Genomic DNA, 14,023 nt, shown 5'->3' on the forward strand with positions numbered 1-14,023 from the left:
ACAAACTGCCGCACCTCAGATGACGGAGTTCCATATCTCAGCAGGGCCTGGCATGTGCCCAACTCGTCTTCGGTTAGGCGTCAATTGACTGGAAGCCGATCGTACAGAAACTTTGATGGTTTGTGGTTGTGTTCCAGAAAATATGCGGTCACTGCCAGTTGGTTCCTTTGCCTCCGTAGACAAAACCGCACTGGACAGCTGGTGCCTCTCGTACTTTTTTATTAGAAAATACGCTCGGCTTACTAACTTTTTCGGATTCCACGGCTTCCTGTTGGTCTTGGAGGGCGCCTGCTGCATTTGTAGTACACCCACTCGTAACGCAAAATGGTGTTGGTGCTTCGATTACTGGATGATCGCACAAATATCACAAAGTTACACTCCATGTATTCATTTAAAGTCTTCTCAAATGCCTTGAAGGATGAAAACGATACACCCACAAATTTCTCAAAGAAGGCCACTTCCGAAGCCATAGCAGACCAAGTTCAAAGCCGAATGTGCGCCAATAATTTTCAGAAGAGATCGATTAAAACAAATCGGAAAAAATGACTGCAGATGAGGGTGGTTTTCAGTCCACGCATATACGCAAAGAAGTGCAACATTTTGGCGTTAAAGTTTTTATTTCGCCCACAAGGGGTTTGCAGAAAAATGCATTGTGCGTCTAGCCGCTGGCCTATTCGTGGCTTTCAGGCAACGAAATTTTAGTGATCCGCAAAAATATGAAACAATACTAGGATGATTCTGGTTTGAGCATACACGAAACAAGACGCAAAAAGTTGGTGTTAAAGTTGTATTGAATTCGCAAAGTTCTCGTAGCTCCGTGTGGCCGATCGGCGTTCACCAATCGCTTTGGATTTCTCGGAAACGGCAGGGTCTTGATGGTTAACTGATTCATTGTTGGGAATGGTCTCGTTTATTTCGCTGCCTTGCTTACTTTCTGATGGGATAATTTGTATAAGTGAGCGAATCTTTAAGGTCTCCATTTATCTCTAATAGCAAATGGGTACAACTGCAATAGGACGTCGCGACTTATGGTGAAATGTGGATCCACCACAATGGTCGAAACTTGCAGGCAGTTCCGCAATAATTATGCAAACTCCTAGAACGAACACTGTAATCGCGGATGCAATATATGTGGTCTCTTTTCCGACGCTCGACTAAACATGTGCCAAACCAGATATTTTCGGATTCCGGAAATAGCTTTTCCGAGTAACCGCCGATATAGACATTTATTGTATCCGGAAAGCTCGCACTAATTATCTAGAATCAAAGCCTGTAGACGTTAATGACCTCTGCACTCAGGTCGAGTTTTCAAGTGCACTGCTTTACATCACTGTGGAAGTATTCAGGCGTATGCCTGTAGCGTATCTCTTCGTTGCAACATGCAACACAAAGCTGGTTATCCATACCCGGTTCCGAGAATTTGCCAAATAGTTCGTCACAAGAGATGTGTGTGGTAGGTTGCTCATCTTCGTGTGCAGTGTTCGTTGAGCTATGGAAGTCCTAAAATGTGTGTCCCAAGATGTGTTTGGTTGTCGAAAATCACCATGAAACAGGCGGCGGACGGACTGGAGGCAACACTCACTATAAAGCGGTTACTTCAGCAAGACAACCTGGTTGCGCATCTGAGAAGCGTCAAAACAACGCTCTCTGTTGTTGTTTAGCGACACATACTTTGCTGTAGAGGCTCCTAGACAAACGCACGCGCGGACTCGCCAAGATTTGCCAGGACGGAAAATATATCATCAGCCACAACGAAGCCCGAGTATTCTCACTCGTTCAACAGTGATTTCCGGAAATTCCAGTGGTATTTATATATCTTGATTTGTCGGGACTTTGTCGAATTCGTCAGGTGTAAATTGCCGCACTTCACACGACGGTATTCATAATTCAGCGGGCTCATGCATGGGTACGACTCCCTTTCTGCAAGCAGTTGCAATAGGAATTCTATCAGAAAAATTTCGGAAACTTTAATATTTAGTTTCAGCTAATGAGATTTGGCTATGAGATGGTATCAGTTCCTTATCAGAAAAAACTGAACTGGACAGACTTTCTCGTGCACTGCTTGTAATTAGCAAGTGCGCTGGACTTGCTAGCTTTATTACAAACCCTGACTTTCCATTGGATTTGTTGGCAGCTTGATGCCCGTGTAGATACACACTCGTAAAGCTAAACGGCACTGGTTCATTGATCACGCACCATATAGTTATACTTCATGCATTCAGTTAGCGATTTCTCAAACGCCGCGAAGGATTAAAATCATAGCACAGCTAATTTAAACTTGAACAGAAGCCAAAAACTAAGAAAGGGGAGTAATAAAACAAATTCGAGAAAACTCAAGTAGGATATGATGGTTTTAATTTCGAACTTGCAGACAGCAAAATGCAGCATTTTTGCGTCAAAGTTTCGCCTGAACAATGAGGCTTTTGTACAAACCGGCACTCACCTATTTCGGGTCAGTGATTTTCAGGGGTGGATACCAAGTCGGCTTATGAACTCTTCTCAAAGACTTTACGATGTCCAAAGCGAACTTTTGTTTGAAAAATGTTCATTCACTATGTGGGTTCAAACCAAAAACATCGTAATCCGCTGCACTTTTGCCATAGTTTTTCATTTTATTTGATCACTAATTTTGCAAACGTTCATCCCCGAGGCTTCACTGCCATGGCTCATTCAGGTGTGGGTTTGACTTCAACAGTGTGCTATAGGAAATATGTGGCTATCCCATCTCCGACATTCTCAGGGTTTCACAGGACGTTCAATAAACACATGAAGAGTACAACGTTTCTGTGTGCAGCGGGCAGAAATGCTGTTCTGTATCTAGGCTACAATAATGTGACTTCCCCGCTTCAGCGCGCTGCCAGACATCCACGACTGACGCCAGTTGTACTTTTTCTATCAGTATCATTGCCTTCATGCCTGACGGTGTGCCACCAGCTCTTTTGGAAGATACAGTATAATAAAAACTACGCCGTTGAAATACCATTCTACGAGAATGTCACCGCTGAATTTTTTGCTTTGAATAACAAGTAATGCGGTCAGTCTATTACCAGTCACAGGTTTCCTCGAGATATTTCAACGACCGGACCAATCTCACCTGTTCGTCTTAGGTCTACAGAATATCACTAAACACTACACGCCAAAGAAGTCATGCTTTTCTTCCCAGGACATATGCAATAACGTGAACGCCTATTCAATTTGGATCACTCAGTGCGTTAGGTCGAGCTCTTCCCAAATAACTCTTCCCGACTGAGATGGATGGATCGCTGTTGGATGTATAAGTGAGCTGTATTTGTTTAGCTGTCCACTACACTGATGCAAGTTTCATCTGGATGGATGATTATGTACCCCGCACTTGTCCCCATTTTAGCCATCCCCCCGTAGTGGTTTCCCCCTCCTATGCATTTTAAACAGCGTAGCCAAGCTTACCGAATGGGACCGAAAATGAAGGTCTCCATTTGACTCAGAGTGTGTTTAGATGACAGGCGTTACTGGTAATACGATGGCACAGTGATATTTTGGATAACTTCATTGGATACTAATCGAATCTCATCGAACTTCGTGGCCAGAATAATGGTGGCCCCACAGAAATAATGCAAAAAACCAACTACCCAGCCTCGCGAGGGTGAAATCTAGTCCAGGATGGACACCTGATGATGAAGATAATAATTTAATAAAAATGGAATATACACTGCAAAGCAATGGAACCGCCGGAAGATAGACCACGACGCAAAAGGTTTCATGAACGGCACATCCCGGCGAGGATTGATTTGAGGCAATTTCGCCATGTAGTTAGTCAATAAAGTCTAGTGTGACCATGCAGTGCATATACTAGTTAGAAGATTAAATGGTAATTATCAGCGGCCACCCAGATTGCACTCACTGCTCGTAAAGAATGTAAACGCAAACATAAAGTAATGAACCACCCAATCAAAAGCGCACAGATTTTGTCGTCCATAACGGTGCAGCAACGCTTGCAATTCGTTGCCAAGCTTGGCAAATATTGTGAGAAAAGTAGTCAACGCTAGTATTACAATAAGCAGTTTAAGACGTGTAACGGTCGAACGGTATCTTCGAGTGACGCGTAATACCAGAACCTCCGGGTAGGCAAAACGAAGTCGGAGCTGCTTTTCTATACGGTACTATTAGGGTAAGAGAAATTCACAATTTGTACAAACCTCGACAGTAGATACGCGTCCAAAACAAACAGTCCGCTTGGACTTCAAAAGTGCAAAGCAAGGGAGCAAACAGGCTCCAACGTGCGGCAGTCACACGTGCAAAGTCAGATACAAATGGCCGGATGACCTCAAGGCCAAATGGGTGAAGTGGTAAGGACAAACAAACGTCAGTTCATATATACACACTAAACACAAAAATGGGGCGGGGGTTACAAATGGGGGCATAATAAACGTGGGGAATTTCATTGTCAACATAACGGATGATACACCGCCCGCCAAATTCTCCACGTTGATACAGCGGGCGCCCCGGTTCTTGCCTACTACCTACGCTCAGCTCCAATCTACGGTACCCCATCAGCCACCGACACGAATGGTCCGAGTCCACTCCTGCCACAAGTGCCGACTTCGATGGTGTACAAGCCTATTCGCGTCCCTCCAGTAAACACACCTTTCTAATATCTCTCTTAAGAACGCCGCCCGCCGTTCTAACATGCAGGGTTCTAACTAAGCCATCAGGGCTCGCCTCACAACTATCTACTACCCCTAGAGGCCATTTCTCACGAGGCAGGTCCTCACCAGAAACCAGAACTAAGTCCCCTCGTTTCAATTCTTGAGTTGCTCTGAGCCACTTGGTACGCATCTGCAACGTTGGCAGATATTCCCTTATCCAACGACGCCAGAATACGCCAGCAAGATAATTGACCTGTTTCCAACCGGCATGGTATCGCGAAGCCAAGCCGTCGCGACCGGGTACCGCAGGACAGCACTGCATCAGCAACAAACTGTTTGGAGTAAGCGGCTCCAAATCGTTGCTGTCTGATGATAGCGGGACTATAGGCCTGTTATTGAGAATCCGTTCGGCCTGTATGAGAAGCGTGTTCAGTTGTTCATCGGTCAAACACTGTTCCCTACATATACATAAAAGTATACGTCGTACCGACCTGATTATACGCTCCCACACACCGCCACGATGGCTAGCTGCTGGTGGATTGAAGTGCCACTGTATATCCATAGTCAAAAGTCGGTCTGATATTTTGCTCAGGCTCCAGAGCTTTATATCATCCCGAAATTCCCTCAGTGCGCCAACAAAGTTCGTACCATTATCACTGTATATATCGGTGGGCTTACCACGTCTACCAACGAAGCGCATCAAACATTGTAGGAATGAATCTGTCGACAGGTTGCCAGCCATCTCCGAAACAGGTGACAATTTTTGTAAGCTGCCGTTTTGAGTCCGATTGCGGGAACGCTTTGCATCCAGTACAGGAGCGTTAATCTGATGCAGCTCTCGTGCAAAGTGAGCAGATTGCACCATCTTTATCAAACAATTACGTGCTTGGCGGAGTTCGGATACTCTGATAACACCGGAAGGTAAAGCCTCTTTCTTCGCTCTGCCCATCTTAATCAACAGATATTGCCTGTAACGCAGTAACCAAGCCACGACCTTCTGTAACTTCATCCAACAAGAGAACCGAGACATTAGTTGGCACATAACGTCATTTCCCTCCAATCGGTTAACCTGTGCTACAAGGCTCTTCAGTTCGACACCATCGGGCTGCGTCAACCGAGGCTGTGGAGGCCATTCACTCTCTAGCTCGAGTAGAAATCTGGGTCCCGTTAACCATCTACGCAGTGGACCGAGGTTATATGTCCCTCGAGAGGCTATGTCAGCTGGATTGTACTCCGATGACACGTGTCTCCATTGAGTGGGTGATGACATATCACGAATGACTGTTAGGCGATTTGCAACAAAGGTACAAAATCTAGAAGATACGTTGTGGATGTAGTACAGAACAATCATGGAGTCCGTCCAAAACACAGTACGTTGGAAGTAGTCTTTCGTACTTGCTCCGATTAAATCTGCTACTCGGACTGCCAAACAGGCAGCTGTTAACTCCAATCTTGGTACCGAAACGGACTTGAGGGGGGCCACCCGCGCCTTCGAGAATACAAGCGAACAGCCAGAAACTTCAGTGTCCCCCATGAAGCGGGCATATGCCACAACACTATATGCGGTCTCCGATGCATCACAAAATACATGAAGTTCGGCGTGTGGAGTACCACCAACCTCTCTAGGTTTTATGCATCGAGGAAATCGCAAGTTATGGAGGCTACGAAGGTTAGACAACCAATTATCCCAGCGAGTGAGATCGGTGTCATTTAACGGCTCGTCCCAACCAAGTCCACTTTTGCACAGGGATTGCAGTAGACACTTGCCTGGTACTAACCACGGAGAAACAAAGCCCAGGGGATCATACAGTGAAGATACGCAGGAGAGAACGCCTCTGCGTGTTGGCGGTTTCGACGGTAAATTAAAAGCGATCACAAGTGTATCAGATTCCGTATCCCACTGCACTCCTAGGGCACGCTCCATTGGCAATGGGTCCGTAGTTAAATTTCTTACCCCGGGCGTGAGTTCCGTTGGGTCAATGACTGACAATACCTCACGATCGTTGGAAGACCAGTTCCTCATGCGGAAACCTCCCTTTGAGAGCAAAGCACTTATCTCGTTAACGAAGCACTTAGCTGTTACAGAGTCCGGAAATGACTTTAAGCAGTCATCAACATATAGATTGTGGTCTATTGCGCTGCAGGTTGAGGCGGCATAACTTGAGCCGAAGTCCTCAACGGTCTTTCGTAGGGCGAACGTTGCACAGAAAGGGGAGGAGGTGGCCCCAAACGGGTGAGATGTCCATTGAAATTCAGTAGGTTCTCCAAAGAACTCATAGTTTTCCCACCAGAGGAATTTCAGAGCACCTCTATCACAGGGATCAACCTTGACCTGTAGGAACATCTCTTCAATATCGGCTGCCACAGCAACTTGCTCTAAACGGAAGCCCAGCATAACATTCACAAGCTTTGCGGTTAAATCAGGGCCCTGATACAGGTGGTCGTTTAGGGACACACCATGACATTTGGCAGCGCAGTCAAATACGATCCGAATCTTTTCTGGCTTTTTTGGGTTAATAACCGGATGATGTGGGAGATACCACTGCTTTGAATTTAATGACAATGTGGGGGCATCCGCCACCCGTTCAATGTATCCTTTCTCCAGGTATGCGCGAAGCACCTTATCGTACTTTCCGTGTAAAACACGATCCTTGCACAGTCTAGTTTTCAGATTATCTAGACGTTTTCTAGCCACCTGGAAGTTATCGGGTAGGGTAAGTGCGTTATCTTTCCATGGGAGCGGTAGCTGATAATGCCCACTTACTCGCACTGCACTAGTCTCCGCTATCAACAGTGCTCTTTGATCCTCTAAAGAGAGACTAGTGTTCGATGCTGAAGTGTCTGCGAATTCCGAGTTGTACAGTCGCTGCAAATGCTCCTGGATGCCCTGACTACACCCGGTTATACAATGACTGACGACCTTCTGCTTCGTTCCGTTTTTCATCGGACCAAGGAGCATCCAACCTAGTAAAGTTTTCACAGCAAACGGCTGTTTTTTACCCCCCAGGCGCTGGTCGAAGACCCAGTGCGCTTCGGATACGTCACAACCAATAAGGATTCCCACATCGTCTTCAGTCAGTTCGTCGAAGGTAACTTCCTTAAGGTGAGGCCACTTGCGAGCCGCTTCTTTGATGGATGGGACAGCTCGCATAGGTAAGCTGTCAACGACGAATGCCTTGTCAACATCTATCGACTGGCTTTCATCCATTGATAAAAGCCTGATATCATTAGCTTCCGATGTGCATCCCATGGAACCACCCAGGGTATCAATAACCATAGACGTGGGTAGCAGCCTGACCCCATTTTTCACCAAAAGGTCCCGCCTTACCAGCGTTATGTCGGACCCAGCATCTAAAAATGCATACGTTGTCACCTTTCCTGCAGGACTGTCCAGCTTGATAGGAATAACTCCTAAGCGTGCCGGAAGTCGACTACCTTGAGTTAAGGCACACAAAACCTCCGGCTCTGAGGACGTCGAACCTTTGTTTCTGGGTTGTGATGTATGTAACAAACTATGATGTCGTCCCCTGCAACCCGGTTGGCCACATCGAACTACTAGCTTGCAATCCTTGGCCATGTGGGAGTCTCCTAAACAGGCAAAGCAGGCATTATGTTCTCGTATGCATTTCCACCTGTCAGGAACTTTCATAGACAAAAACTGCTGGCAACTAGAAATTGAGTGGGGCTGTAAACATAATGCGCAAGCACTTGGACGACCGTCTGCGTCTTGTCTGATGTTGGCTAGGAAATTGGCATAACCGTCCCGTTTAGGGGCTTGGTTGGTAGAAGTCGGTGTTACAGGGGGGCGTCTTACGTCCCCATCTCGAGCCAGTTGCCCGAACCGACTCCTTGCAACACGAGAGCGCGTGTTCACAAACTCCGTCAAGTCTGTGAACGTTGGATCCCGGCCACTCACAGATATCTTATCTGCCACCTCAGCCCATTTGTGCTGCAATGGCGAAGGAAGAGAACGCACAATTCTCTCTACAACCGCTAGTGAGTGCAAGTCTGAGACGTAACACATTTGCGTCAGCGCAATTTCGCAACTGCGCATTTTTATACACAAGTCCGACAAGGACTTGGCTGCTCCAGTGGTCTGTCGTGCAAAACGAAACAGGCTTTCTAGTAGACAGCGAGCGATAATATGAGGCTGGCCAAAGAGATTGCGTAAAATCTCCCGTGCCCTGGAGTATGCTACTTCCGGCGGAAGCATCACACATTCTTCAATGGCCGCTTTCGCGTCGCCTTGACAGTAGTGGATCAGATAAAGGAGCCTCTGACCGGCGTCCTGCACCTTGCTCTCAATATATAACTCAAATTGGCGGGTGAACCTCCAGTAATGACACGGATTACCATCAAAGTATGATAGTTCCACCTTTGGTAGGTCCATAGTGGCTGATGCTGGAGTGACGGAGATGGCTGGTTCTGGCCCTCTGATATCATCAGCATATCTTAATGGTCTTTCACCTGTCTGACATTGCTTCACGTACCCCGCTAATCGTTCATTTAGGGCCACTGGTTCCCAGACTTCATCTGGTGAGTCCTCTTCGGCCTCTAGCTCAATTTTGGCTAACTCAGTTTTGCTATGCGCCTCTAAGAGAGCCCGCTGGAGTTCGACCTCCCGCTTAACCCGGTACTCCTGGAGCTGAGCAATCCTTAAAGCTTTCATAGCTACACTACCTTTACGACTAGAAGCACAAAGTGACTTACAAGAACCAGGGCGCGAAGCAAACTGCATTGCAACTGTTTCCTCCGCAGCTTCAATCGTTTCCGTGTCCTTGGATCCGGTTTCCTTCACAGTTGTTCCAAAGGTTGACATCTTTCCTTCAAACAAGACGACGTAAGATGTCGAGTACTGTAACGGTCGAACGGTATCTTCGAGTGACGCGTAATACCAGAACCTCCGGGTAGGCAAAACAAAGTCGGAGCTGGGTTTCTATACGGTACTATTAGGGTAAGAGAAATTCACAATTTGTACAAACCTCGACAGTAGATACGCGTCCAAAACAAACAGTCCGCTTGGACTTCAAAAGTGCAAAGCAAGGGAGCAAACAGGCTCCAACGTGCGACAGTCACACGTGCAAAGTCAGATACAAATGGCCGGATGACCTCAAGGCCAAATGGGTGAAGTGGTAAGGACAAACAAACGTCAGTCCATATATACACACTAAACACAAAAATGGGGCGGGGGTTACAAATGGGGGCATAATAAACGTGGGGAATTTCATTGTCAACATAACGGATGATACACGACGAATATTTTAGCCATTTAACATATTGGATATCTCTGGAGCTGGCTGTGGTAAGCCTGTTATGCTTCACCGGTTGTGATGGGAGACTGTACCGCCGGTAATAGTCGCTCGGATGTTCCACGGTAATATCGAGCGGTTCGCTAGAACCCTTGGACAACAGGTGTGGGTCGTATAAAATATGTGGTGCCATTAAGGCCTTCATCAACCCACTGGGACATCGTTAGTAAAGCTCGTATGCTGAAAACATTGCATCCATCAAACCTAACAGTGGTCATCGGAAGTTAACGAACCTTTCTTCCACGGTTATGACTTGGAATATGATTTTCTGAGGCGTAAGGGAGCAGATCTTTTCATCTGTCTATTCCTGATTATACCTTACTGGCGTTCAAGACTAGCGCCTATGAACTTGCTCGCCACGCACCGCTTGTTGGTTGAAGCTGACAGTAGTGCTCCGGGGACCGGTGACACTTTGCCTAACATTGACTTTCCCTCCTAAATTATGGTGATTATTTTCCCATGTAAGTAATTCTTGATGAACTAATTTATCTCGCAGGTGGTTTTATCCCCATCAGCCCTTACGTGTTTGCGCCCCATTATTACACCACCTCCCTGCATACCAATACTGCTTCAGCTGTGCCTCTTTTACTACGATAGAATTATATTGGCGAGAATGGCCATTTTTCGGCGTCTAGGCTACTAAACACCAACCCCCCTTAAACTTTTACACTAAGCCACTGATGTTAATGGGCTACCTGCAATCCCATATCGCCTCAAACTCATCAGTCCTTACTGATCTCGTCCTATTCCCTCCCTTCTCAAGCTTAAATTTCGCACCTATTTCATACACCCTGTATGTTCGTTATCTGTACCATTTTGTTCATGTTTTACATTTCAGATCTCTCAATGAACCGAAAAATATCTAACAGCCTACGTCAGGTTTGTCCCCTCTATGTGTATCCCCCCGGACAAACCATAATCATGCTGCCTGCGGAACTTCACATCCTTCGTTTAAATACCCGAATCATGACATCCGCAGCAATGCCATCCGGAAACTTGGGAATGTCAGTGGGGTAATGGCACGGTACTGTCGTATCCACTGTGATGGCACCCCCTCAACCATTCTTTCATGCCTCTTAACTTTGTCCTTGTGCCCGCATACTCCTTTAACTGCAAGTGAGAAGTTCTTCATTTGTCCGCTTCCGTCCCTGGGGCGAGATCGTTCGAATCAGCTGACAACCTCGGCGGACTTTCAATTTTCGCATTCCACAAAGTCAGTCATTTTCTACTCGCTTTACCTTTCGTCCTGCGCACCAATACTAACGCACGTTGCCAGAAAGCTTCTCACCCCGACCTCTCGCCAACAGCGTGTCTATGCAGATTCACTGTACAGTGTGTTCCCGCGATTCATTCTTCCATTTATCCGTTATGCAACGTTCTCCGTTTAATCTCTGCTAACGTATTTTATGGGCTTAGCACCTGTCCTGCAAGCAGACTTACACCGACAACGCCGAGCACACCCAAAATTTCTCCGAAACCGCAGTATGAAGGAGGAATTTGTTAACATGACGTTTCAGCTTTTGATGATGCACATTGGGGCCCTTAAAATTTTTACACGCCACTGCAGCTTCGTTAGAAAATCTTCAAAGGATCTCGAAGCCCACTACGGGCACGGAAAGTATATTTTAATGACTCCCGATGGCTTCGCGCGCTGTGTCCCCGTTTTCTTCCCTGATTGATTTGGAAACAATTTCAAAAGGACATGGACAGTAATCAAGCCAAATGCGTCCGCGCAAACTCACAATGGAGCAGCCATTCGCGGCCTGTATATGAAAATTCCTGTGCCAATGCCGCAAGCCTCCCGCCGAAGCCAAGGAACTGATCACAGTTAGCATAGTTTTCGTTTATTTATGATGGTCAGCACACGTCATATCTGGCGCAAGGCAAGGCTTGATCTTCACTGATATACCGAGCCACCAATAGTTCCGTTCGATAAATTATTTGGTTTGTGGGCAGAACAAGCAAACCACACAGTAGAGTTTTCACCGCTTTCAAGTCTTTGCACAAAGTAAACGGACTGAGACGGTCTTGTGGGGGCACGTAACGTTCGCCCCTAAAAACCTCACAGATATAGTGAACTACGGGCAAGTCATCAGACTGGGTATGGTAGTCGCCATACTGTCGTCGCGACGCCTTAATTGGGTTAGTGTACAACCCGCACATAAACATCTTGGATGAGCCGTTTTGGGTTGTCATTGCATTTGGGACATTCTTGGGTCCATCCAGAGTCCACAGCGGTTCGTTTCTTTCATTCTGACCGTGGCAATAAGACAGCCGCTTATTCACTGGAGACACAAAATAAAAAAATGTTGCCAAAAAGTACTTTAGAATGTACTTTGATGGGAGTTAAAAAGCCGCCCAAACTTACAGTTAAAAGTTGTAACAATTCCTAGATACTTCATTGAGGCCACACGAACCTATTTCAAAAGTCAATCGATATTCGGGTGCAGATAATAGGTATGCGGTCGGTGCTAACTGGTGTGGGTATATGTGATTATGAGGGACGTGCATTGGCCAGATTTGGGTCGGGTGAATTAGGTCGGAGCCTGCGGAGGCATGAGATCAGGGCTGTCTGGTGGTTTTGCGTGCTTATGCGATGAGCGGACCCCCGATTTGAGCTTAAGAAACCGTGGAGCTTTGCAAAGGCAACTGCCCCAAAGGCATCATATTGCGTGTATTCGGTGAGTCCCTGTAGCCATTTTTGCTCTTCTATCAATGAATTTTCCAATTTATTGGGGGATTGTACGGGATACGTGCCACAGCCAGGGCAAGCTCAGGCCGGAAACACAAGTGTCCGACAAAGGTTGCTTCCATTTTGGTTTCCCTTCCTTCATTGCAGAAGGCGAATAAAGACGTTCACCATGCGGAAGGAGTATCTCCGGGGAGAGAGCGTGCAGTTGAAGAGAACTGTCAACCATGCAGATTTTGCATCGTCGTAACGGGAGTTGCTGAAGGGGCGGACATGCTACGGATAGATATAGAGAGCTCCAAAAGCTTCCTTACACAAAGCGGTATCCGTCGAAGGCGCACCCTCTCCTTCCCCACTTAATTTCGTGATCAATGAAATAACGAGACGAGTGCTGAGATGCCACCTGAACCAAGTTTTAAATACCTCCTGGCAAATTATTATCGATCTGGAGGATGCAGGCATCGTTTTCACCTTCGAAGATAAAGAGAAAGTGCAGGTGTTGTTGGATGAACTGACCAAAGTGATTCCATCCCTTGGTGTTCACTTTTTACCCAGAAATTCAGGCCATCGTGCTTTTTATTCCAATTTGGTGGATGATGGTCTGTCTGACACGATCATAAGGTTACAATCAGAATCAAGCGTGATTTTGTTCGCGGACAATGGAATATGTAGACAATATAGTGCAAGAACATGAAGTGGCTAGTTTCGAGTTTGTTATCAAACTGGATATAGCAGTGCCATGACATCACTGCACTGAGATACTTCGGTTTCTGGACAGCCCCGTAAAGGACGTCATTTTTGTGGTGACTGGGCTGGGATGTGTGATTCTGTGAGGAGAGCGATGTTTATGGTTGGACGAAGGACCCCTCAGAGTCCACACTAAGCTTACATAAGATCGCCGATAGTTTTCTTGTCCGGTTGGAGATCAATAAAGCTCTGTGAGCTTGAGGAGACATTTGACAGGATGAAGTGCGATAATGGAGCGCGGAAAGAACGCTTACCACAATTAAGGTGGTGACGACGAATCATGAATTGGGACAGTATGGGGCAGATTCGTACTCAGTGGACTAGCAGGGTTTGCGGTCGCTTATATGTGCTATTATAGTACAGGGTATCTGGAGCAAACCGGTATAACCACGCAGAGAGGTGTTGTGGTACATCGTTTTATATACCTTCAAAGCTGTACTAGTTTCGATGGTAGCGTGACAGATGAGGTCGAAGCACATACCTGCAAGGCTCGGGTCACATTTACCAGTTAATAGCACCTATGGCGTTAAATCGCTACATCCGTGAATATCGAGCAACATGTGTATCAGGCTGCAGTACGGGTTGTTCTATTGCATGCCCGTGAGATCTGACCCGTTTGATAAGCGGATTCACGGTGTTTTCAGGTGTTTGGC

This window comes from Opisthorchis viverrini, assembly GCF_000715545.1.
Source record: "Opisthorchis viverrini unplaced genomic scaffold opera_v5_32, whole genome shotgun sequence".
Classification (NCBI taxonomy): Eukaryota; Metazoa; Platyhelminthes; class Trematoda; order Opisthorchiida; family Opisthorchiidae; genus Opisthorchis; species Opisthorchis viverrini.